General features: G+C 45.9%; 35 non-coding genes across 35 annotated transcripts; all 35 read right to left on the bottom strand.

The window, feature by feature from the left end:
• Nucleotides 1-608: 608 nt before the first annotated feature.
• On the bottom strand, nucleotides 609-682 carry TRNAI-AAU (transfer RNA isoleucine (anticodon AAU)). Its single transcript has one exon. It is a non-coding gene; the product is annotated as a tRNA-Ile (tRNA).
• A 209-nt stretch (nucleotides 683-891) lies between these two features.
• On the bottom strand, nucleotides 892-963 carry TRNAD-GUC (transfer RNA aspartic acid (anticodon GUC)). Its single transcript has one exon. It is a non-coding gene; the product is annotated as a tRNA-Asp (tRNA).
• A 711-nt stretch (nucleotides 964-1,674) lies between these two features.
• Nucleotides 1,675-1,748, bottom strand: TRNAI-AAU (transfer RNA isoleucine (anticodon AAU)). The gene has a single exon. It is a non-coding gene; the product is annotated as a tRNA-Ile (tRNA).
• Nucleotides 1,749-2,740: 992 nt separating this feature from the next.
• Nucleotides 2,741-2,814, bottom strand: TRNAI-AAU (transfer RNA isoleucine (anticodon AAU)). Its single transcript has one exon. It is a non-coding gene; the product is annotated as a tRNA-Ile (tRNA).
• Nucleotides 2,815-3,806: 992 nt separating this feature from the next.
• On the bottom strand, nucleotides 3,807-3,880 carry TRNAI-AAU (transfer RNA isoleucine (anticodon AAU)). Its single transcript has one exon. It is a non-coding gene; the product is annotated as a tRNA-Ile (tRNA).
• Nucleotides 3,881-4,873: 993 nt separating this feature from the next.
• On the bottom strand, nucleotides 4,874-4,947 carry TRNAI-AAU (transfer RNA isoleucine (anticodon AAU)). Its single transcript has one exon. It is a non-coding gene; the product is annotated as a tRNA-Ile (tRNA).
• A 989-nt stretch (nucleotides 4,948-5,936) lies between these two features.
• On the bottom strand, nucleotides 5,937-6,010 carry TRNAI-AAU (transfer RNA isoleucine (anticodon AAU)). Its single transcript has one exon. It is a non-coding gene; the product is annotated as a tRNA-Ile (tRNA).
• Nucleotides 6,011-6,218: 208 nt separating this feature from the next.
• On the bottom strand, nucleotides 6,219-6,290 carry TRNAD-GUC (transfer RNA aspartic acid (anticodon GUC)). The gene has a single exon. It is a non-coding gene; the product is annotated as a tRNA-Asp (tRNA).
• A 712-nt stretch (nucleotides 6,291-7,002) lies between these two features.
• Nucleotides 7,003-7,076, bottom strand: TRNAI-AAU (transfer RNA isoleucine (anticodon AAU)). Its single transcript has one exon. It is a non-coding gene; the product is annotated as a tRNA-Ile (tRNA).
• Nucleotides 7,077-7,285: 209 nt separating this feature from the next.
• On the bottom strand, nucleotides 7,286-7,357 carry TRNAD-GUC (transfer RNA aspartic acid (anticodon GUC)). Its single transcript has one exon. It is a non-coding gene; the product is annotated as a tRNA-Asp (tRNA).
• A 711-nt stretch (nucleotides 7,358-8,068) lies between these two features.
• Nucleotides 8,069-8,142, bottom strand: TRNAI-AAU (transfer RNA isoleucine (anticodon AAU)). Its single transcript has one exon. It is a non-coding gene; the product is annotated as a tRNA-Ile (tRNA).
• Nucleotides 8,143-8,351: 209 nt separating this feature from the next.
• TRNAD-GUC (transfer RNA aspartic acid (anticodon GUC)) lies at nucleotides 8,352-8,423 on the bottom strand. The gene has a single exon. It is a non-coding gene; the product is annotated as a tRNA-Asp (tRNA).
• A 713-nt stretch (nucleotides 8,424-9,136) lies between these two features.
• Nucleotides 9,137-9,210, bottom strand: TRNAI-AAU (transfer RNA isoleucine (anticodon AAU)). Its single transcript has one exon. It is a non-coding gene; the product is annotated as a tRNA-Ile (tRNA).
• Nucleotides 9,211-9,419: 209 nt separating this feature from the next.
• TRNAD-GUC (transfer RNA aspartic acid (anticodon GUC)) lies at nucleotides 9,420-9,491 on the bottom strand. Its single transcript has one exon. It is a non-coding gene; the product is annotated as a tRNA-Asp (tRNA).
• A 711-nt stretch (nucleotides 9,492-10,202) lies between these two features.
• Nucleotides 10,203-10,276, bottom strand: TRNAI-AAU (transfer RNA isoleucine (anticodon AAU)). The gene has a single exon. It is a non-coding gene; the product is annotated as a tRNA-Ile (tRNA).
• A 209-nt stretch (nucleotides 10,277-10,485) lies between these two features.
• TRNAD-GUC (transfer RNA aspartic acid (anticodon GUC)) lies at nucleotides 10,486-10,557 on the bottom strand. Its single transcript has one exon. It is a non-coding gene; the product is annotated as a tRNA-Asp (tRNA).
• A 711-nt stretch (nucleotides 10,558-11,268) lies between these two features.
• On the bottom strand, nucleotides 11,269-11,342 carry TRNAI-AAU (transfer RNA isoleucine (anticodon AAU)). The gene has a single exon. It is a non-coding gene; the product is annotated as a tRNA-Ile (tRNA).
• Nucleotides 11,343-11,551: 209 nt separating this feature from the next.
• On the bottom strand, nucleotides 11,552-11,623 carry TRNAD-GUC (transfer RNA aspartic acid (anticodon GUC)). Its single transcript has one exon. It is a non-coding gene; the product is annotated as a tRNA-Asp (tRNA).
• A 711-nt stretch (nucleotides 11,624-12,334) lies between these two features.
• Nucleotides 12,335-12,408, bottom strand: TRNAI-AAU (transfer RNA isoleucine (anticodon AAU)). The gene has a single exon. It is a non-coding gene; the product is annotated as a tRNA-Ile (tRNA).
• Nucleotides 12,409-12,617: 209 nt separating this feature from the next.
• On the bottom strand, nucleotides 12,618-12,689 carry TRNAD-GUC (transfer RNA aspartic acid (anticodon GUC)). Its single transcript has one exon. It is a non-coding gene; the product is annotated as a tRNA-Asp (tRNA).
• A 711-nt stretch (nucleotides 12,690-13,400) lies between these two features.
• TRNAI-AAU (transfer RNA isoleucine (anticodon AAU)) lies at nucleotides 13,401-13,474 on the bottom strand. The gene has a single exon. It is a non-coding gene; the product is annotated as a tRNA-Ile (tRNA).
• Nucleotides 13,475-13,683: 209 nt separating this feature from the next.
• TRNAD-GUC (transfer RNA aspartic acid (anticodon GUC)) lies at nucleotides 13,684-13,755 on the bottom strand. Its single transcript has one exon. It is a non-coding gene; the product is annotated as a tRNA-Asp (tRNA).
• Nucleotides 13,756-14,466: 711 nt separating this feature from the next.
• Nucleotides 14,467-14,540, bottom strand: TRNAI-AAU (transfer RNA isoleucine (anticodon AAU)). The gene has a single exon. It is a non-coding gene; the product is annotated as a tRNA-Ile (tRNA).
• A 992-nt stretch (nucleotides 14,541-15,532) lies between these two features.
• On the bottom strand, nucleotides 15,533-15,606 carry TRNAI-AAU (transfer RNA isoleucine (anticodon AAU)). The gene has a single exon. It is a non-coding gene; the product is annotated as a tRNA-Ile (tRNA).
• Nucleotides 15,607-15,815: 209 nt separating this feature from the next.
• TRNAD-GUC (transfer RNA aspartic acid (anticodon GUC)) lies at nucleotides 15,816-15,887 on the bottom strand. The gene has a single exon. It is a non-coding gene; the product is annotated as a tRNA-Asp (tRNA).
• A 711-nt stretch (nucleotides 15,888-16,598) lies between these two features.
• TRNAI-AAU (transfer RNA isoleucine (anticodon AAU)) lies at nucleotides 16,599-16,672 on the bottom strand. Its single transcript has one exon. It is a non-coding gene; the product is annotated as a tRNA-Ile (tRNA).
• Nucleotides 16,673-16,881: 209 nt separating this feature from the next.
• On the bottom strand, nucleotides 16,882-16,953 carry TRNAD-GUC (transfer RNA aspartic acid (anticodon GUC)). Its single transcript has one exon. It is a non-coding gene; the product is annotated as a tRNA-Asp (tRNA).
• A 711-nt stretch (nucleotides 16,954-17,664) lies between these two features.
• Nucleotides 17,665-17,738, bottom strand: TRNAI-AAU (transfer RNA isoleucine (anticodon AAU)). The gene has a single exon. It is a non-coding gene; the product is annotated as a tRNA-Ile (tRNA).
• Nucleotides 17,739-17,947: 209 nt separating this feature from the next.
• TRNAD-GUC (transfer RNA aspartic acid (anticodon GUC)) lies at nucleotides 17,948-18,019 on the bottom strand. The gene has a single exon. It is a non-coding gene; the product is annotated as a tRNA-Asp (tRNA).
• Nucleotides 18,020-18,730: 711 nt separating this feature from the next.
• Nucleotides 18,731-18,804, bottom strand: TRNAI-AAU (transfer RNA isoleucine (anticodon AAU)). The gene has a single exon. It is a non-coding gene; the product is annotated as a tRNA-Ile (tRNA).
• Nucleotides 18,805-19,013: 209 nt separating this feature from the next.
• Nucleotides 19,014-19,085, bottom strand: TRNAD-GUC (transfer RNA aspartic acid (anticodon GUC)). The gene has a single exon. It is a non-coding gene; the product is annotated as a tRNA-Asp (tRNA).
• A 711-nt stretch (nucleotides 19,086-19,796) lies between these two features.
• On the bottom strand, nucleotides 19,797-19,870 carry TRNAI-AAU (transfer RNA isoleucine (anticodon AAU)). The gene has a single exon. It is a non-coding gene; the product is annotated as a tRNA-Ile (tRNA).
• Nucleotides 19,871-20,079: 209 nt separating this feature from the next.
• TRNAD-GUC (transfer RNA aspartic acid (anticodon GUC)) lies at nucleotides 20,080-20,151 on the bottom strand. The gene has a single exon. It is a non-coding gene; the product is annotated as a tRNA-Asp (tRNA).
• Nucleotides 20,152-20,862: 711 nt separating this feature from the next.
• Nucleotides 20,863-20,936, bottom strand: TRNAI-AAU (transfer RNA isoleucine (anticodon AAU)). Its single transcript has one exon. It is a non-coding gene; the product is annotated as a tRNA-Ile (tRNA).
• Nucleotides 20,937-21,145: 209 nt separating this feature from the next.
• TRNAD-GUC (transfer RNA aspartic acid (anticodon GUC)) lies at nucleotides 21,146-21,217 on the bottom strand. The gene has a single exon. It is a non-coding gene; the product is annotated as a tRNA-Asp (tRNA).
• Nucleotides 21,218-21,740: the final 523 nt, after the last annotated feature.

Here is a 21,740-nt window from a genome sequence, read left to right as displayed (position 1 = left end):
CACTTTCAGACAAGGGAGGTGAGACTGTGAAGAAAACTGCCATTTTTGGGAGAGAAAGAGCAGCCGCCCTAATGATGGCAAAGCTGTCTATAGTGTCTGGGAGCTTTTGTCAAACTCTTGCTCAGCTGACCTATAATGGCCTCATTCAGACAGCTGTATTTTCAGCACAGCATACTGACCCTAGCATGACCTAATATCAAGTCTAATAAGTTAAAGATTGCAGCAGCTACATTGATACATCACCAGAACCGCCGTCAGTGCATGGTTACGGAAACAGAACTTCCATCAGCATATGACTACATCAGCATACGAGTTCAACACAAGACCCATCATCAGTACATGAATACAGCACCAGAGCCACCATCAGCACATAAACACAGCACCAAGTTTAACACAGAGATCAATTGCAATGACTATACTATATGCTTGCTACAGGCTTTAAATAACACCACACCATAGGAACAGCTACTTCTCCAAATCAGTTAGGCATGCAATTCTACACAGAAAACACTATGAACAAAATGCGGAGTAAAAAGAAACAAGCTTCAGCATCTGCATCGACCCACCTGGGATGAAACGAGTGCACGGGACCTCTAAAAAGCTGTACTTGGCCCGTACGGGGATCGAACCCGCGACCTTGGCGTTATTAGCACCACGCTCTAACCAACTGAGCTAACCGGCCATGGGCGTGGCGTTTATCCCCTACGGAAAGAACTGGTAATAGGTATGAGCGCAATCATTCCGTTTTGGGGGGGATGGATTTATCACACATGTAGTGACTTTTGGTGGCAGTAAAGTGACAATCAAACAATAAAATATCAAAAGCTCCTGAATATGAATTTTTTGCCATCTCGATCAGCTTCTCGTAGCAAATTCAAGAATATAAGAGGCCTCCCCGTCGGGGAATCGAACCCCGGTCTCCCGCGTGACAGGCGGGGATACTTACCACTATACTAACGAGGATTGGCTGTGTCGTCACCTCTGACATCACAGTCCGATAAAGTGCACACGTGGTATGTGACTGATCAGATGAACCACTGTTGGCCAGGCTCCTTTTTCGTTTGGGCACTTTCAGACAAGGGAGGTGAGACTGTGAAGAAAACTGCCATTTTTGGGAGAGAAAGAGCAGCCGCCCTAATGATGGCAAAGCTGTCTATAGTGTCTGGGAGCTTTTGTCAAACTCTTGCTCAGCTGACCTATAATGGCCTCATTCAGACAGCTGTATTTTCAGCACAGCATACTGACCCTAGCATGACCTAATATCAAGTCTAATAAGTTAAAGATTGCAGCAGCTACATTGATACATCACCAGAACCGCCGTCAGTGCATGGTTACGGAAACAGAACTTCCATCAGCATATGACTACATCAGCATACGAGTTCAACACAAGACCCATCATCAGTACATGAATACAGCACCAGAGCCACCATCAGCACATAAACACAGCACCAAGTTTAACACAGAGATCAATTGCAATGACTATACTATATGCTTGCTACAGGCTTTAAATAACACCACACCATAGGAACAGCTACTTCTCCAAATCAGTTAGGCATGCAATTCTACACAGAAAACACTATGAACAAAATGCGGAGTAAAAAGAAACAAGCTTCAGCATCTGCATCGACCCACCTGGGATGAAACGAGTGCACGGGACCTCTAAAAAGCTGTACTTGGCCCGTACGGGGATCGAACCCGCGACCTTGGCGTTATTAGCACCACGCTCTAACCAACTGAGCTAACCGGCCATGGGCGTGGCGTTTATCCCCTACGGAAAGAACTGGTAATAGGTATGAGCGCAATCATTCCGTTTTGGGGGGGATGGATTTATCACACATGTAGTGACTTTTGGTGGCAGTAAAGTGACAATCAAACAATAAAATATCAAAAGCTCCTGAATATGAATTTTTTGCCATCTCGATCAGCTTCTCGTAGCAAATTCAAGAATATAAGAGGCCTCCCCGTCGGGGAATCGAACACCGGTCTCCCGCGTGACAGGCGGGGATACTTACCACTATACTAACGAGGATTGGCTGTGTCGTCACCTCTGACATCACAGTCCGATAAAGTGCACACGTGGTATGTGACTGATCAGATGAACCACTGTTGGCCAGGCTCCTTTTTCGTTTGGGCACTTTCAGACAAGGGAGGTGAGACTGTGAAGAAAACTGCCATTTTTGGGAGAGAAAGAGCAGCCGCCCTAATGATGGCAAAGCTGTCTATAGTGTCTGGGAGCTTTTGTCAAACTCTTGCTCAGCTGACCTATAATGGCCTCATTCAGACAGCTGTATTTTCAGCACAGCATACTGACCCTAGCATGACCTAATATCAAGTCTAATAAGTTAAAGATTGCAGCAGCTACATTGATACATCACCAGAACCGCCGTCAGTGCATGGTTACGGAAACAGAACTTCCATCAGCATATGACTACATCAGCATACGAGTTCAACACAAGACCCATCATCAGTACATGAATACAGCACCAGAGCCACCATCAGCACATAAACACAGCACCAAGTTTAACACAGAGATCAATTGCAATGACTATACTATATGCTTGCTACAGGCTTTAAATAACACCACACCATAGGAACAGCTACTTCTCCAAATCAGTTAGGCATGCAATTCTACACAGAAAACACTATGAACAAAATGCGGAGTAAAAAGAAACAAGCTTCAGCATCTGCATCGACCCACCTGGGATGAAACGAGTGCACGGGACCTCTAAAAAGCTGTACTTGGCCCGTACGGGGATCGAACCCGCGACCTTGGCGTTATTAGCACCACGCTCTAACCAACTGAGCTAACCGGCCATGGGCGTGGCGTTTATCCCCTACGGAAAGAACTGGTAATAGGTATGAGCGCAATCATTCCGTTTTGGGGGGGATGGATTTATCACACATGTAGTGACTTTTGGTGGCAGTAAAGTGACAATCAAACAATAAAATATCAAAAGCTCCTGAATATGAATTTTTTGCCATCTCGATCAGCTTCTCGTAGCAAATTCAAGAATATAAGAGGCCTCCCCGTCGGGGAATCGAACCCCGGTCTCCCGCATGACAGGCGGGGATACTTACCACTATACTAACGAGGATTGGCTGTGTCGTCACCTCTGACATCACAGTCCGATAAAGTGCACACGTGGTATGTGACTGATCAGATGAACCACTGTTGGCCAGGCTCCTTTTTCGTTTGGGCACTTTCAGACAAGGGAGGTGAGACTGTGAAGAAAACTGCCATTTTTGGGAGAGAAAGAGCAGCCGCCCTAATGATGGCAAAGCTGTCTATAGTGTCTGGGAGCTTTTGTCAAACTCTTGCTCAGCTGACCTATAATGGCCTCATTCAGACAGCTGTATTTTCAGCACAGCATACTGACCCTAGCATGACCTAATATCAAGTCTAATAAGTTAAAGATTGCAGCAGCTACATTGATACATCACCAGAACCGCCGTCAGTGCATGGTTACGGAAACAGAACTTCCATCAGCATATGACTACATCAGCATACGAGTTCAACACAAGACCCATCATCAGTACATGAATACAGCACCAGAGCCACCATCAGCACATAAACACAGCACCAAGTTTAACACAGAGATCAATTGCAATGACTATACTATATGCTTGCTACAGGCTTTAAATAACACCACACCATAGGAACAGCTACTTCTCCAAATCAGTTAGGCATGCAATTCTACACAGAAAACACTATGAACAAAATGCGGAGTAAAAAGAAACAAGCTTCAGCATCTGCATCGACCCACCTGGGATGAAACGAGTGCACGGGACCTCTAAAAAGCTGTACTTGGCCCGTACGGGGATCGAACCCGCGACCTTGGCGTTATTAGCACCACGCTCTAACCAACTGAGCTAACCGGCCATGGGCGTGGCGTTTATCCCCTACTGGAAAGAACTGGTAATAGGTATGAGCGCAATCATTCCGTTTTGGGGGGGATGGATTTATCACACATGTAGTGACTTTTGGTGGCAGTAAAGTGACAATCAAACAATAAAATATCAAAAGCTCCTGAATATGAATTTTTTGCCATCTCGATCAGCTTCTCGTAGCAAATTCAAGAATATAAGAGGCCTCCCCGTCTGGGAATCGAACCCCGGTCTCCCGCGTGACAGGCGGGGATACTTACCACTATACTAACGAGGATTGGCTGTGTCGTCACCTCTGACATCACAGTCCGATATAGTGCACACGTGGTATGTGACTGATCAGATGAACCACTGTTGGCCAGGCTCCTTTTTCGTTTGGGCACTTTCAGACAAGGGAGGTGAGACTGTGAAGAAAACTGCCATTTTTGGGAGAGAAAGAGCAGCCGCCCTAATGATGGCAAAGCTGTCTATAGTGTCTGGGAGCTTTTGTCAAACTCTTGCTCAGCTGACCTATAATGGCCTCATTCAGACAGCTGTATTTTCAGCACAGCATACTGACCCTAGCATGACCTAATATCAAGTCTAATAAGTTAAAGATTGCAGCAGCTACATTGATACATCACCAGAACCGCCGTCAGTGCATGGTTACGGAAACAGAACTTCCATCAGCATATGACTACATCAGCATACGAGTTCAACACAAGACCCATCATCAGTACATGAATACAGCACCAGAGCCACCATCAGCACATAAACACAGCACCAAGTTTAACACAGAGATCAATTGCAATGACTATACTATATGCTTGCTACAGGCTTTAAATAACACCACACCATAGGAACAGCTACTTCTCCAAATCAGTTAGGCATGCAATTCTACACAGAAAACACTATGAACAAAATGCGGAGTAAAAAGAAACAAGCTTCAGCATCTGCATCGACCCACCTGGGATGAAACGAGTGCACGGGACCTCTAAAAAGCTGTACTTGGCCCGTACGGGGATCGAACCCGCGACCTTGGCGTTATTAGCACCACGCTCTAACCAACTGAGCTAACCGGCCATGGGCGTGGCGTTTATCCCCTACGGAAAGAACTGGTAATAGGTATGAGCGCAATCATTCCGTTTTGGGGGGGATGGATTTATCACACATGTAGTGACTTTTGGTGGCAGTAAAGTGACAATCAAACAATAAAATATCAAAAGCTCCTGAATATGAATTTTTTGCCATCTCGATCAGCTTCTCGTAGCAAATTCAAGAAATATAAGAGGCCTCCCCGTCGGGGAATCGAACCCGTCTCCCGCTGACAGGCGGGGATACTTACCACTATACTAACGAGGATTGGCTGTGTCGTCACCTCTGACTTCACAGTCCGATAAAGTGCACACGTGGTATGTGACTGATCAGATAACCACTGTTGGCCAGGCTCCTTTTTCGTTTGGGCACTTTCAGACAAGGGAGGTGAGACTGTGAAGAAAACTGCCATTTTTGGGAGAGAAAGAGCAGCCGCCCTAATGATGGCAAAGCTGTCTATAGTGTCTGGGAGCTTTTGTCAAACTCTTGCTCAGCTGACCTATAATGGCCTCATTCAGACAGCTGTATTTTCAGCACAGCATACTGACCCTAGCATGACCTAATATCAAGTCTAATAAGTTAAAGATTGCAGCAGCTACATTGATACATCACCAGAACCGCCGTCAGTGCATGGTTACGGAAACAGAACTTCCATCAGCATATGACTACATCAGCATACGAGTTCAACACAAGACCCATCATCAGTACATGAATACAGCACCAGAGCCACCATCAGCACATAAACACAGCACCAAGTTTAACACAGAGATCAATTGCAATGACTATACTATATGCTTGCTACAGGCTTTAAATAACACCACACCATAGGAACAGCTACTTCTCCAAATCAGTTAGGCATGCAATTCTACACAGAAAACACTATGAACAAAATGCGGAGTAAAAAGAAACAAGCTTCAGCATCTGCATCGACCCACCTGGGATGAAACGAGTGCACGGGACCTCTAAAAAGCTGTACTTGGCCCGTACGGGGATCGAACCCGCGACCTTGGCGTTATTAGCACCACGCTCTAACCAACTGAGCTAACCGGCCATGGGCGTGGCGTTTATCCCCTACGGAAAGAACTGGTAATAGGTATGAGCGCAATCATTCCGTTTTGGGGGGATGGATTTATCACACATGTAGTGACTTTTGGTGGCAGTAAAGTGACAATCAAACAATAAAATATCAAAAGCTCCTGAATATGAATTTTTTGCCATCTCGATCAGCTTCTCGTAGCAAATTCAAGAATATAAGAGGCCTCCCCGTCGGGGAATCGAACCCCGGTCTCCCGCGTGACAGGCGGGGATACTTACCACTATACTAACGAGGATTGGCTGTGTCGTCACCTCTGACATCACAGTCCCGATATAGTGCACACGTGGTATGTGACTGATCAGATGAACCACTGTTGGCCAGGCTCCTTTTTCGTTTGGGCACTTTCAGACAAGGGAGGTGAGACTGTGAAGAAAACTGCCATTTTTGGGAGAGAAAGAGCAGCCGCCCTAATGATGGCAAAGCTGTCTATAGTGTCTGGGAGCTTTTGTCAAACTCTTGCTCAGCTGACCTATAATGGCCTCATTCAGACAGCTGTATTTTCAGCACAGCATACTGACCCTAGCATGACCTAATATCAAGTCTAATAAGTTAAAGATTGCAGCAGCTACATTGATACATCACCAGAACCGCCGTCAGTGCATGGTTACGGAAACAGAACTTCCATCAGCATATGACTACATCAGCATACGAGTTCAACACAAGACCCATCATCAGTACATGAATACAGCACCAGAGCCACCATCAGCACATAAACACAGCACCAAGTTTAACACAGAGATCAATTGCAATGACTATACTATATGCTTGCTACAGGCTTTAAATAACACCACACCATAGGAACAGCTACTTCTCCAAATCAGTTAGGCATGCAATTCTACACAGAAAACACTATGAACAAAATGCGGAGTAAAAAGAAACAAGCTTCAGCATCTGCATCGACCCACCTGGGATGAAACGAGTGCACGGGACCTCTAAAAAGCTGTACTTGGCCCGTACGGGGATCGAACCCGCGACCTTGGCGTTATTAGCACCACGCTCTAACCAACTGAGCTAACCGGCCATGGGCGTGGCGTTTATCCCCTACGGAAAGAACTGGTAATAGGTATGAGCGCAATCATTCCGTTTTGGGGGGGATGGATTTATCACACATGTAGTGACTTTTGGTGGCAGTAAAGTGACAATCAAACAATAAAATATCAAAAGCTCCTGAATATGAATTTTTTGCCATCTCGATCAGCTTCTCGTAGCAAATTCAAGAATATAAGAGGCCTCCCCGTCGGGGAATCGAACCCCGGTCTCCCGCGTGACAGGCGGGGATACTTACCACTATACTAACGAGGATTGGCTGTGTCGTCACCTCTGACATCACAGTCCGATAAAGTGCACACGTGGTATGTGACTGATCAGATGAACCACTGTTGGCCAGGCTCCTTTTTCGTTTGGGCACTTTCAGACAAGGGAGGTGAGACTGTGAAGAAAACTGCCATTTTTGGGAGAGAAAGAGCAGCCGCCCTAATGATGGCAAAGCTGTCTATAGTGTCTGGGAGCTTTTGTCAAACTCTTGCTCAGCTGACCTATAATGGCCTCATTCAGACAGCTGTATTTTCAGCACAGCATACTGACCCTAGCATGACCTAATATCAAGTCTAATAAGTTAAAGATTGCAGCAGCTACATTGATACATCACCAGAACCGCCGTCAGTGCATGGTTACGGAAACAGAACTTCCATCAGCATATGACTACATCAGCATACGAGTTCAACACAAGACCCATCATCAGTACATGAATACAGCACCAGAGCCACCATCAGCACATAAACACAGCACCAAGTTTAACACAGAGATCAATTGCAATGACTATACTATATGCTTGCTACAGGCTTTAAATAACACCACACCATAGGAACAGCTACTTCTCCAAATCAGTTAGGCATGCAATTCTACACAGAAAACACTATGAACAAAATGCGGAGTAAAAAGAAACAAGCTTCAGCATCTGCATCGACCCACCTGGGATGAAACGAGTGCACGGGACCTCTAAAAAGCTGTACTTGGCCCGTACGGGGATCGAACCCGCGACCTTGGCGTTATTAGCACCACGCTCTAACCAACTGAGCTAACCGGCCATGGGCGTGGCGTTTATCCCCTACGGAAAGAACTGGTAATAGGTATGAGCGCAATCATTCCGTTTTGGGGGGGATGGATTTATCACACATGTAGTGACTTTTGGTGGCAGTAAAGTGACAATCAAACAATAAAATATCAAAAGCTCCTGAATATGAATTTTTTGCCATCTCGATCAGCTTCTCGTAGCAAATTCAAGAATATAAGAGGCCTCCCCGTCGGGGAATCGAACCCCGGTCTCCCGCGTGACAGGCGGGGATACTTACCACTATACTAACGAGGATTGGCTGTGTCGTCACCTCTGACATCACAGTCCGATAAAGTGCACACGTGGTATGTGACTGATCAGATGAACCACTGTTGGCCAGGCTCCTTTTTCGTTTGGGCACTTTCAGACAAGGGAGGTGAGACTGTGAAGAAAACTGCCATTTTTGGGAGAGAAAGAGCAGCCGCCCTAATGATGGCAAAGCTGTCTATATAGTGTCTGGGAGCTTTTGTCAAACTCTTGCTCAGCTGACCTATAATGGCCTCATTCAGACAGCTGTATTTTCAGCACAGCATACTGACCCTAGCATGACCTAATATCAAGTCTAATAAGTTAAAGATTGCAGCAGCTACATTGATACATCACCAGAACCGCCGTCAGTGCATGGTTACGGAAACAGAACTTCCATCAGCATATGACTACATCAGCATACGAGTTCAACACAAGACCCATCATCAGTACATGAATACAGCACCAGAGCCACCATCAGCACATAAACACAGCACCAAGTTTAACACAGAGATCAATTGCAATGACTATACTATATGCTTGCTACAGGCTTTAAATAACACCACACCATAGGAACAGCTACTTCTCCAAATCAGTTAGGCATGCAATTCTACACAGAAAACACTATGAACAAAATGCGGAGTAAAAAGAAACAAGCTTCAGCATCTGCATCGACCCACCTGGGATGAAACGAGTGCACGGGACCTCTAAAAAGCTGTACTTGGCCCGTACGGGGATCGAACCCGCGACCTTGGCGTTATTAGCACCACGCTCTAACCAACTGAGCTAACCGGCCATGGGCGTGGCGTTTATCCCCTACGGAAAGAACTGGTAATAGGTATGAGCGCAATCATTCCGTTTTGGGGGGGATGGATTTATCACACATGTAGTGACTTTTGGTGGCAGTAAAGTGACAATCAAACAATAAAATATCAAAAGCTCCTGAATATGAATTTTTTGCCATCTCGATCAGCTTCTCGTAGCAAATTCAAGAATATAAGAGGCCTCCCCGTCGGGGAATCGAACCCCGGTCTCCCGCGTGACAGGCGGGGATACTTACCACTATACTAACGAGGATTGGCTGTGTCGTCACCTCTGACATCACAGTCCGATAAAGTGCACACGTGGTATGTGACTGATCAGATGAACCACTGTTGGCCAGGCTCCTTTTTCGTTTGGGCACTTTCAGACAAGGGAGGTGAGACTGTGAAGAAAACTGCCATTTTTGGGAGAGAAAGAGCAGCCGCCCTAATGATGGCAAAGCTGTCTATAGTGTCTGGGAGCTTTTGTCAAACTCTTGCTCAGCTGACCTATAATGGCCTCATTCAGACAGCTGTATTTTCAGCACAGCATACTGACCCTAGCATGACCTAATATCAAGTCTAATAAGTTAAAGATTGCAGCAGCTACATTGATACATCACCAGAACCGCCGTCAGTGCATGGTTACGGAAACAGAACTTCCATCAGCATATGACTACATCAGCATACGAGTTCAACACAAGACCCATCATCAGTACATGAATACAGCACCAGAGCCACCATCAGCACATAAACACAGCACCAAGTTTAACACAGAGATCAATTGCAATGACTATACTATATGCTTGCTACAGGCTTTAAATAACACCACACCATAGGAACAGCTACTTCTCCAAATCAGTTAGGCATGCAATTCTACACAGAAAACACTATGAACAAAATGCGGAGTAAAAAGAAACAAGCTTCAGCATCTGCATCGACCCACCTGGGATGAAACGAGTGCACGGGACCTCTAAAAAGCTGTACTTGGCCCGTACGGGGATCGAACCCGCGACCTTGGCGTTATTAGCACCACGCTCTAACCAACTGAGCTAACCGGCCATGGGCGTGGCGTTTATCCCCTACGGAAAGAACTGGTAATAGGTATGAGCGCAATCATTCCGTTTTGGGGGGGATGGATTTATCACACATGTAGTGACTTTTGGTGGCAGTAAAGTGACAATCAAACAATAAAATATCAAAAGCTCCTGAATATGAATTTTTTGCCATCTCGATCAGCTTCTCGTAGCAAATTCAAGAATATAAGAGGCCTCCCCGTCGGGGAATCGAACCCCGGTCTCCCGCGTGACAGGCGGGGATACTTACCACTATACTAACGAGGATTGGCTGTGTCGTCACCTCTGACATCACAGTCCGATAAAGTGCACACGTGGTATGTGACTGATCAGATGAACCACTGTTGGCCAGGCTCCTTTTTCGTTTGGGCACTTTCAGACAAGGGAGGTGAGACTGTGAAGAAAACTGCCATTTTTGGGAGAGAAAGAGCAGCCGCCCTAATGATGGCAAAGCTGTCTATAGTGTCTGGGAGCTTTTGTCAAACTCTTGCTCAGCTGACCTATAATGGCCTCATTCAGACAGCTGTATTTTCAGCACAGCATACTGACCCTAGCATGACCTAATATCAAGTCTAATAAGTTAAAGATTGCAGCAGCTACATTGATACATCACCAGAACCGCCGTCAGTGCATGGTTACGGAAACAGAACTTCCATCAGCATATGACTACATCAGCATACGAGTTCAACACAAGACCCATCATCAGTACATGAATACAGCACCAGAGCCACCATCAGCACATAAACACAGCACCAAGTTTAACACAGAGATCAATTGCAATGACTATACTATATGCTTGCTACAGGCTTTAAATAACACCACACCATAGGAACAGCTAGTTCTCCAAATCAGTTAGGCATGCAATTCTACACAGAAAACACTATGAACAAAATGCGGAGTAAAAAGAAACAAGCTTCAGCATCTGCATCGACCCACCTGGGATGAAACGAGTGCACGGGACCTCTAAAAAGCTGTACTTGGCCCGTACGGGGATCGAACCCGCGACCTTGGCGTTATTAGCACCACGCTCTAACCAACTGAGCTAACCGGCCATGGGCGTGGCGTTTATCCCCTACGGAAAGAACTGGTAATAGGTATGAGCGCAATCATTCCGTTTTGGGGGGGATGGATTTATCACACATGTAGTGACTTTTGGTGGCAGTAAAGTGACAATCAAACAATAAAATATCAAAAGCTCCTGAATATGAATTTTTTGCCATCTCGATCAGCTTCTCGTAGCAAATTCAAGAATATAAGAGGCCTCCCCGTCGGGGAATCGAACCCCGGTCTCCCGCGTGACAGGCGGGGATACTTACCACTATACTAACGAGGATTGGCTGTGTCGTCACCTCTGACATCACAGTCCGATAAAGTGCACACGTGGTATGTGACTGATCAGATGAACCACTGTTGGCCAGGCTCCTTTTTCGTTTGGGCACTTTCAGACAAGGGAGGTGAGACTGTGAAGAAAACTGCCATTTTTGGGAGAGAAAGAGCAGCCGCCCTAATGATGGCAAAGCTGTCTATAGTGTCTGGGAGCTTTTGTCAAACTCTTGCTCAGCTGACCTATAATGGCCTCATTCAGACAGCTGTATTTTCAGCACAGCATACTGACCCTAGCATGACCTAATATCAAGTCTAATAAGTTAAAGATTGCAGCAGCTACATTGATACATCACCAGAACCGCCGTCAGTGCATGGTTACGGAAACAGAACTTCCATCAGCATATGACTACATCAGCATACGAGTTCAACACAAGACCCATCATCAGTACATGAATACAGCACCAGAGCCACCATCAGCACATAAACACAGCACCAAGTTTAACACAGAGATCAATTGCAATGACTATACTATATGCTTGCTACAGGCTTTAAATAACACCACACCATAGGAACAGCTACTTCTCCAAATCAGTTAGGCATGCAATTCTACACAGAAAACACTATGAACAAAATGCGGAGTAAAAAGAAACAAGCTTCAGCATCTGCATCGACCCACCTGGGATGAAACGAGTGCACGGGACCTCTAAAAAGCTGTACTTGGCCCGTACGGGGATCGAACCCGCGACCTTGGCGTTATTAGCACCACGCTCTAACCAACTGAGCTAACCGGCCATGGGCGTGGCGTTTATCCCCTACGGAAAGAACTGGTAATAGGTATGAGCGCAATCATTCCGTTTTGGGGGGGATGGATTTATCACACATGTAGTGACTTTTGGTGGCAGTAAAGTGACAATCAAACAATAAAATATCAAAAGCTCCTGAATATGAATTTTTTGCCATCTCGATCAGCTTCTCGTAGCAAATTCAAGAATATAAGAGGCCTCCCCGTCGGGGAATCGAACCCCGGTCTCCCGCGTGACAGGCGGGGATACTTACCACTATACTAACGAGGATTGGCTGTGTCGTCACCTCTGACATCACAGTCCGATAAAGTGCACACGTGGTATGTGACTGATCAGATGAACCACTGTTGGCCAGGCTCCTTTTTCGTTTGGGCACTTTCAGACAAGGGAGGTGAGACTGTGAAGAAAACTGCCATTTTTGGGAGAGAAAGAGCAGCCGCCCTAATGATGGCAAAGCTGTCTATAGTGTCTGGGAGCTTTTGTCAAACTCTTGCTCAGCTGACCTATAATGGCCTCATTCAGACAGCTGTATTTTCAGCACAGCATACTGACCCTAGCATGACCTAATATCAAGTCTAATAAGTTAAAGATTGCAGCAGCTACATTGATACATCACCAGAACCGCCGTCAGTGCATGGTTACGGAAACAGAACTTCCATCAGCATATGACTACATCAGCATACGAGTTCAACACAAGACCCATCATCAGTACATGAATACAGCACCAGAGCCACCATCAGCACATAAACACAGCACCAAGTTTAACACAGAGATCAATTGCAATGACTATACTATATGCTTGCTACAGGCTTTAAATAACACCACACCATAGGAACAGCTACTTCTCCAAATCAGTTAGGCATGCAATTCTACACAGAAAACACTATGAACAAAATGCGGAGTAAAAAGAAACAAGCTTCAGCATCTGCATCGACCCACCTGGGATGAAACGAGTGCACGGGACCTCTAAAAAGCTGTACTTGGCCCGTACGGGGATCGAACCCGCGACCTTGGCGTTATTAGCACCACGCTCTAACCAACTGAGCTAACCGGCCATGGGCGTGGCGTTTATCCCCTACGGAAAGAACTGGTAATAGGTATGAGCGCAATCATTCCGTTTTGGGGGGGATGGATTTATCACACATGTAGTGACTTTTGGTGGCAGTAAAGTGACAATCAAACAATAAAATATCAAAAGCTCCTGAATATGAATTTTTTGCCATCTCGATCAGCTTCTCGTAGCAAATTCAAGAATATAAGAGGCCTCCCCGTCGGGGAATCGAACCCCGGTCTCCCGCGTGACAGGCGGGGATACTTACCACTATACTAACGAGGATTGGCTGTGTCGTCACCTCTGACATCACAGTCCGATAAAGTGCACACGTGGTATGTGACTGATCAGATGAACCACTGTTGGCCAGGCTCCTTTTTCGTTTGGGCACTTTCAGACAAGGGAGGTGAGACTGTGAAGAAAACTGCCATTTTTGGGAGAGAAAGAGCAGCCGCCCTAATGATGGCAAAGCTGTCTATAGTGTCTGGGAGCTTTTGTCAAACTCTTGCTCAGCTGACCTATAATGGCCTCATTCAGACAGCTGTATTTTCAGCACAGCATACTGACCCTAGCATGACCTAATATCAAGTCTAATAAGTTAAAGATTGCAGCAGCTACATTGATACATCACCAGAACCGCCGTCAGTGCATGGTTACGGAAACAGAACTTCCATCAGCATATGACTACATCAGCATACGAGTTCAACACAAGACCCATCATCAGTACATGAATACAGCACCAGAGCCACCATCAGCACATAAACACAGCACCAAGTTTAACACAGAGATCAATTGCAATGACTATACTATATGCTTGCTACAGGCTTTAAATAACACCACACCATAGGAACAGCTACTTCTCCAAATCAGTTAGGCATGCAATTCTACACAGAAAACACTATGAACAAAATGCGGAGTAAAAAGAAACAAGCTTCAGCATCTGCATCGACCCACCTGGGATGAAACGAGTGCACGGGACCTCTAAAAAGCTGTACTTGGCCCGTACGGGGATCGAACCCGCGACCTTGGCGTTATTAGCACCACGCTCTAACCAACTGAGCTAACCGGCCATGGGCGTGGCGTTTATCCCCTACGGAAAGAACTGGTAATAGGTATGAGCGCAATCATTCCGTTTTGGGGGGGATGGATTTATCACACATGTAGTGACTTTTGGTGGCAGTAAAGTGACAATCAAACAATAAAATATCAAAAGCTCCTGAATATGAATTTTTTGCCATCTCGATCAGCTTCTCGTAGCAAATTCAAGAATATAAGAGGCCTCCCCGTCGGGGAATCGAACCCCGGTCTCCCGCATGACAGGCGGGGATACTTACCACTATACTAACGAGGATTGGCTGTGTCGTCACCTCTGACATCACAGTCCGATAAAGTGCACACGTGGTATGTGACTGATCAGATGAACCACTGTTGGCCAGGCTCCTTTTTCGTTTGGGCACTTTCAGACAAGGGAGGTGAGACTGTGAAGAAAACTGCCATTTTTGGGAGAGAAAGAGCAGCCGCCCTAATGATGGCAAAGCTGTCTATAGTGTCTGGGAGCTTTTGTCAAACTCTTGCTCAGCTGACCTATAATGGCCTCATTCAGACAGCTGTATTTTCAGCACAGCATACTGACCCTAGCATGACCTAATATCAAGTCTAATAAGTTAAAGATTGCAGCAGCTACATTGATACATCACCAGAACCGCCGTCAGTGCATGGTTACGGAAACAGAACTTCCATCAGCATATGACTACATCAGCATACGAGTTCAACACAAGACCCATCATCAGTACATGAATACAGCACCAGAGCCACCATCAGCACATAAACACAGCACCAAGTTTAACACAGAGATCAATTGCAATGACTATACTATATGCTTGCTACAGGCTTTAAATAACACCACACCATAGGAACAGCTACTTCTCCAAATCAGTTAGGCATGCAATTCTACACAGAAAACACTATGAACAAAATGCGGAGTAAAAAGAAACAAGCTTCAGCATCTGCATCGACCCACCTGGGATGAAACGAGTGCACGGGACCTCTAAAAAGCTGTACTTGGCCCGTACGGGGATCGAACCCGCGACCTTGGCGTTATTAGCACCACGCTCTAACCAACTGAGCTAACCGGCCATGGGCGTGGCGTTTATCCCCTACGGAAAGAACTGGTAATAGGTATGAGCGCAATCATTCCGTTTTGGGGGGGATGGATTTATCACACATGTAGTGACTTTTGGTGGCAGTAAAGTGACAATCAAACAATAAAATATCAAAAGCTCCTGAATATGAATTTTTTGCCATCTCGATCAGCTTCTCGTAGCAAATTCAAGAATATAAGAGGCCTCCCCGTCGGGGAATCGAACCCCGGTCTCCCGCGTGACAGGCGGGGATACTTACCACTATACTAACGAGGATTGGCTGTGTCGTCACCTCTGACATCACAGTCCGATAAAGTGCACACGTGGTATGTGACTGATCAGATGAACCACTGTTGGCCAGGCTCCTTTTTCGTTTGGGCACTTTCAGACAAGGGAGGTGAGACTGTGAAGAAAACTGCCATTTTTGGGAGAGAAAGAGCAGCCGCCCTAATGATGGCAAAGCTGTCTATAGTGTCTGGGAGCTTTTGTCAAACTCTTGCTCAGCTGACCTATAATGGCCTCATTCAGACAGCTGTATTTTCAGCACAGCATACTGACCCTAGCATGACCTAATATCAAGTCTAATAAGTTAAAGATTGCAGCAGCTACATTGATACATCACCAGAACCGCCGTCAGTGCATGGTTACGGAAACAGAACTTCCATCAGCATATGACTACATCAGCATACGAGTTCAACACAAGACCCATCATCAGTACATGAATACAGCACCAGAGCCACCATCAGCACATAAACACAGCACCAAGTTTAACACAGAGATCAATTGCAATGACTATACTATATGCTTGCTACAGGCTTTAAATAACACCACACCATAGGAACAGCTACTTCTCCAAATCAGTTAGGCATGCAATTCTACACAGAAAACACTATGAACAAAATGCGGAGTAAAAAGAAACAAGCTTCAGCATCTGCATCGACCCACCTGGGATGAAACGAGTGCACGGGACCTCTAAAAAGCTGTACTTGGCCCGTACGGGGATCGAACCCGCGACCTTGGCGTTATTAGCACCACGCTCTAACCAACTGAGCTAACCGGCCATGGGCGTGGCGTTTATCCCCTACGGAAAGAACTGGTAATAGGTATGAGCGCAATCATTCCGTTTTGGGGGGGATGGATTTATCACACATGTAGTGACTTTTGGTGGCAGTAAAGTGACAATCAAACAATAAAATATCAAAAGCTCCTGAATATGAATTTTTTGCCATCTCGATCAGCTTCTCGTAGCAAATTCAAGAATATAAGAGGCCTCCCCGTCGGGGAATCGAACCCCGGTCTCCCGCGTGACAGGCGGGGATACTTACCACTATACTAACGAGGATTGGCTGTGTCGTCACCTCTGACATCACAGTCCGATAAAGTGCACACGTGGTATGTGACTGATCAGATGAACCACTGTTGGCCAGGCTCCTTTTTCGTTTGGGCACTTTCAGACAAGGGAGGTGAGACTGTGAAGAAAACTGCCATTTTTGGGAGAGAAAGAGCAGCCGCCCTAATGATGGCAAAGCTGTCTATAGTGTCTGGGAGCTTTTGTCAAACTCTTGCTCAGCTGACCTATAATGGCCTCATTCAGACAGCTGTATTTTCAGCACAGCATACTGACCCTAGCATGACCTAATATCAAGTCTAATAAGTTAAAGATTGCAGCAGCTACATTGATACATCACCAGAACCGCCGTCAGTGCATGGTTACGGAAACAGAACTTCCATCAGCATATGACTACATCAGCATACGAGTTCAACACAAGACCCATCATCAGTACATGAATACAGCACCAGAGCCACCATCAGCACATAAACACAGCACCAAGTTTAACACAGAGATCAATTGCAATGACTATACTATATGCTTGCTACAGGCTTTAAATAACACCACACCATAGGAACAGCTACTTCTCCAAATCAGTTAGGCATGCAATTCTACACAGAAAACACTATGAACAAAATGCGGAGTAAAAAGAAACAAGCTTCAGCATCTGCATCGACCCACCTGGGATGAAACGAGTGCACGGGACCTCTAAAAAGCTGTACTTGGCCCGTACGGGGATCGAACCCGCGACCTTGGCGTTATTAGCACCACGCTCTAACCAACTGAGCTAACCGGCCATGGGCGTGGCGTTTATCCCCTACGGAAAGAACTGGTAATAGGTATGAGCGCAATCATTCCGTTTTGGGGGGGATGGATTTATCACACATGTAGTGACTTTTGGTGGCAGTAAAGTGACAATCAAACAATAAAATATCAAAAGCTCCTGAATATGAATTTTTTGCCATCTCGATCAGCTTCTCGTAGCAAATTCAAGAATATAAGAGGCCTCCCCGTCGGGGAATCGAACCCCGGTCTCCCGCGTGACAGGCGGGGATACTTACCACTATACTAACGAGGATTGGCTGTGTCGTCACCTCTGACATCACAGTCCGATAAAGTGCACACGTGGTATGTGACTGATCAGATGAACCACTGTTGGCCAGGCTCCTTTTTCGTTTGGGCACTTTCAGACAAGGGAGGTGAGACTGTGAAGAAAACTGCCATTTTTGGGAGAGAAAGAGCAGCCGCCCTAATGATGGCAAAGCTGTCTATAGTGTCTGGGAGCTTTTGTCAAACTCTTGCTCAGCTGACCTATAATGGCCTCATTCAGACAGCTGTATTTTCAGCACAGCATACTGACCCTAGCATGACCTAATATCAAGTCTAATAAGTTAAAGATTGCAGCAGCTACATTGATACATCACCAGAACCGCCGTCAGTGCATGGTTACGGAAACAGAACTTCCATCAGCATATGACTACATCAGCATACGAGTTCAACACAAGACCCATCATCAGTACATGAATACAGCACCAGAGCCACCATCAGCACATAAACACAGCACCAAGTTTAACACAGAGATCAATTGCAATGACTATACTATATGCTTGCTACAGGCTTTAAATAACACCACACCATAGGAACAGCTACTTCTCCAAATCAGTTAGGCATGCAATTCTACACAGAAAACACTATGAACAAAATGCGGAGTAAAAAGAAACAAGCTTCAGCATCTGCATCGACCCACCTGGGATGAAACGAGTGCACGGGACCTCTAAAAAGCTGTACTTGGCCCGTACGGGGATCGAACCCGCGACCTTGGCGTTATTAGCACCACGCTCTAACCAACTGAGCTAACCGGCCATGGGCGTGGCGTTTATCCCCTACGGAAAGAACTGGTAATAGGTATGAGCGCAATCATTCCGTTTTGGGGGGGATGGATTTATCACACATGTAGTGACTTTTGGTGGCAGTAAAGTGACAATCAAACAATAAAATATCAAAAGCTCCTGAATATGAATTTTTTGCCATCTCGATCAGCTTCTCGTAGCAAATTCAAGAATATAAGAGGCCTCCCCGTCGGGGAATCGAACCCCGGTCTCCCGCGTGACAGGCGGGGATACTTACCACTATACTAACGAGGATTGGCTGTGTCGTCACCTCTGACATCACAGTCCGATAAAGTGCACACGTGGTATGTGACTGATCAGATGAACCACTGTTGGCCAGGCTCCTTTTTCGTTTGGGCACTTTCAGACAAGGGAGGTGAGACTGTGAAGAAAACTGCCATTTTTGGGAGAGAAAGAGCAGCCGCCCTAATGATGGCAAAGCTGTCTATAGTGTCTGGGAGCTTTTGTCAAACTCTTGCTCAGCTGACCTATAATGGCCTCATTCAGACAGCTGTATTTTCAGCACAGCATACTGACCCTAGCATGACCTAATATCAAGTCTAATAAGTTAAAGATTGCAGCAGCTACATTGATACATCACCAGAACCGCCGTCAGTGCATGGTTACGGAAACAGAACTTCCATCAGCATATGACTACATCAGCATACGAGTTCAACACAAGACCCATCATCAGTACATGAATACAGCACCAGAGCCACCATCAGCACATAAACACAGCACCAAGTTTAACACAGAGATCAATTGCAATGACTATACTATATGCTTGCTACAGGCTTTAAATAACACCACACCATAGGAACAGCTACTTCTCCAAATCAGTTAGGCATGCAATTCTACACAGAAAACACTATGAACAAAATGCGGAGTAAAAAGAAACAAGCTTCAGCATCTGCATCGACCCACCTGGGATGAAACAAGTGCACGGGACCTCTAAAAAGCTGTACTTGGCCCGTACGGGGATCGAACCCGCGACCTTGGCGTTATTAGCACCACGCTCTAACCAACTGAGCTAACCGGCCATGGGCGTGGCGTTTATCCCCTACGGAAAGAACTGGTAATAGGTATGAGCGCAATCATTCCGTTTTGGGGGGGATGGATTTATCACACATGTAGTGACTTTTGGTGGCAGTAAAGTGACAATCAAACAATAAAATATCAAAAGCTCCTGAATATGAATTTTTTGCCATCTCGATCAGCTTCTCGTAGCAAATTCAAGAATATAAGAGGCCTCCCCGTCGGGGAATCGAACCCCGGTCTCCCGCGTGACAGGCGGGGATACTTACCACTATACTAACGAGGATTGGCTGTGTCGTCACCTCTGACATCACAGTCCGATAAAGTGCACACGTGGTATGTGACTGATCAGATGAACCACTGTTGGCCAGGCTCCTTTTTCGTTTGGGCACTTTCAGACAAGGGAGGTGAGACTGTGAAGAAAACTGCCATTTTTGGGAGAGAAAGAGCAGCCGCCCTAATGATGGCAAAGCTGTCTATAGTGTCTGGGAGCTTTTGTCAAACTCTTGCTCAGCTGACCTATAATGGCCTCATTCAGACAGCTGTATTTTCAGCACAGCATACTGACCCTAGCATGACCTAATATCAAGTCTAATAAGTTAAAGATTGCAGCAGCTACATTGATACATCACCAGAACCGCCGTCAGTGCATGGTTACGGAAACAGAACTTCCATCAGCATATGACTACATCAGCATACGAGTTCAACACAAGACCCATCATCAGTACATGAATACAGCACCAGAGCCACCATCAGCACATAAACACAGCACCAAGTTTAACACAGAGATCAATTGCAATGACTATACTATATGCTTGCTACAGGCTTTAAATAACACCACACCATAGGAACAGCTACTTCTCCAAATCAGTTAGGCATGCAATTCTACACAGAAAACACTATGAACAAAATGCGGAGTAAAAAGAAACAAGCTTCAGCATCTGCATCGACCCACCTGGGATGAAACGAGTGCACGGGACCTCTAAAAAGCTGTACTTGGCCCGTACGGGGATCGAACCCGCGACCTTGGCGTTATTAGCACCACGCTCTAACCAACTGAGCTAACCGGCCATGGGCGTGGCGTTTATCCCCTACGGAAAGAACTGGTAATAGGTATGAGCGCAATCATTCCGTTTTGGGGGGGATGGATTTATCACACATGTAGTGACTTTTGGTGGCAGTAAAGTGACAATCAAACAATAAAATATCAAAAGCTCCTGAATATGAATTTTTTGCCATCTCGATCAGCTTCTCGTAGCAAATTCAAGAATATAAGAGGCCTCCCCGTCGGGGAATCGAACCCCGGTCTCCCGCGTGACAGGCGGGGATACTTACCACTATACTAACGAGGATTGGCTGTGTCGTCACCTCTGACATCACAGTCCGATAAAGTGCACACGTGGTATGTGACTGATCAGATGAACCACTGTTGGCCAGGCTCCTTTTTCGTTTGGGCACTTTCAGACAAGGGAGGTGAGACTGTGAAGAAAACTGCCATTTTTGGGAGAGAAAGAGCAGCCGCCCTAATGATGGCAAAGCTGTCTATAGTGTCTGGGAGCTTTTGTCAAACTCTTGCTCAGCTGACCTATAATGGCCTCATTCAGACAGCTGTATTTTCAGCACAGCATACTGACCCTAGCATGACCTAATATCAAGTCTAATAAGTTAAAGATTGCAGCAGCTACATTGATACATCACCAGAACCGCCGTCAGTGCATGGTTACGGAAACAGAACTTCCATCAGCATATGACTACATCAGCATACGAGTTCAACACAAGACCCATCATCAGTACATGAATACAGCACCAGAGCCACCATCAGCACATAAACACAGCACCAAGTTTAACACAGAGATCAATTGCAATGACTATACT

Source organism: Ranitomeya variabilis, unplaced genomic scaffold, assembly GCF_051348905.1.
Source record: "Ranitomeya variabilis isolate aRanVar5 unplaced genomic scaffold, aRanVar5.hap1 Scaffold_79, whole genome shotgun sequence".
Classification (NCBI taxonomy): domain Eukaryota; kingdom Metazoa; phylum Chordata; class Amphibia; order Anura; family Dendrobatidae; genus Ranitomeya; species Ranitomeya variabilis.
The sequence above is the reverse complement of the archived record's forward strand: the minus strand, read 5'-3'. Positions and strand labels throughout refer to the sequence as shown.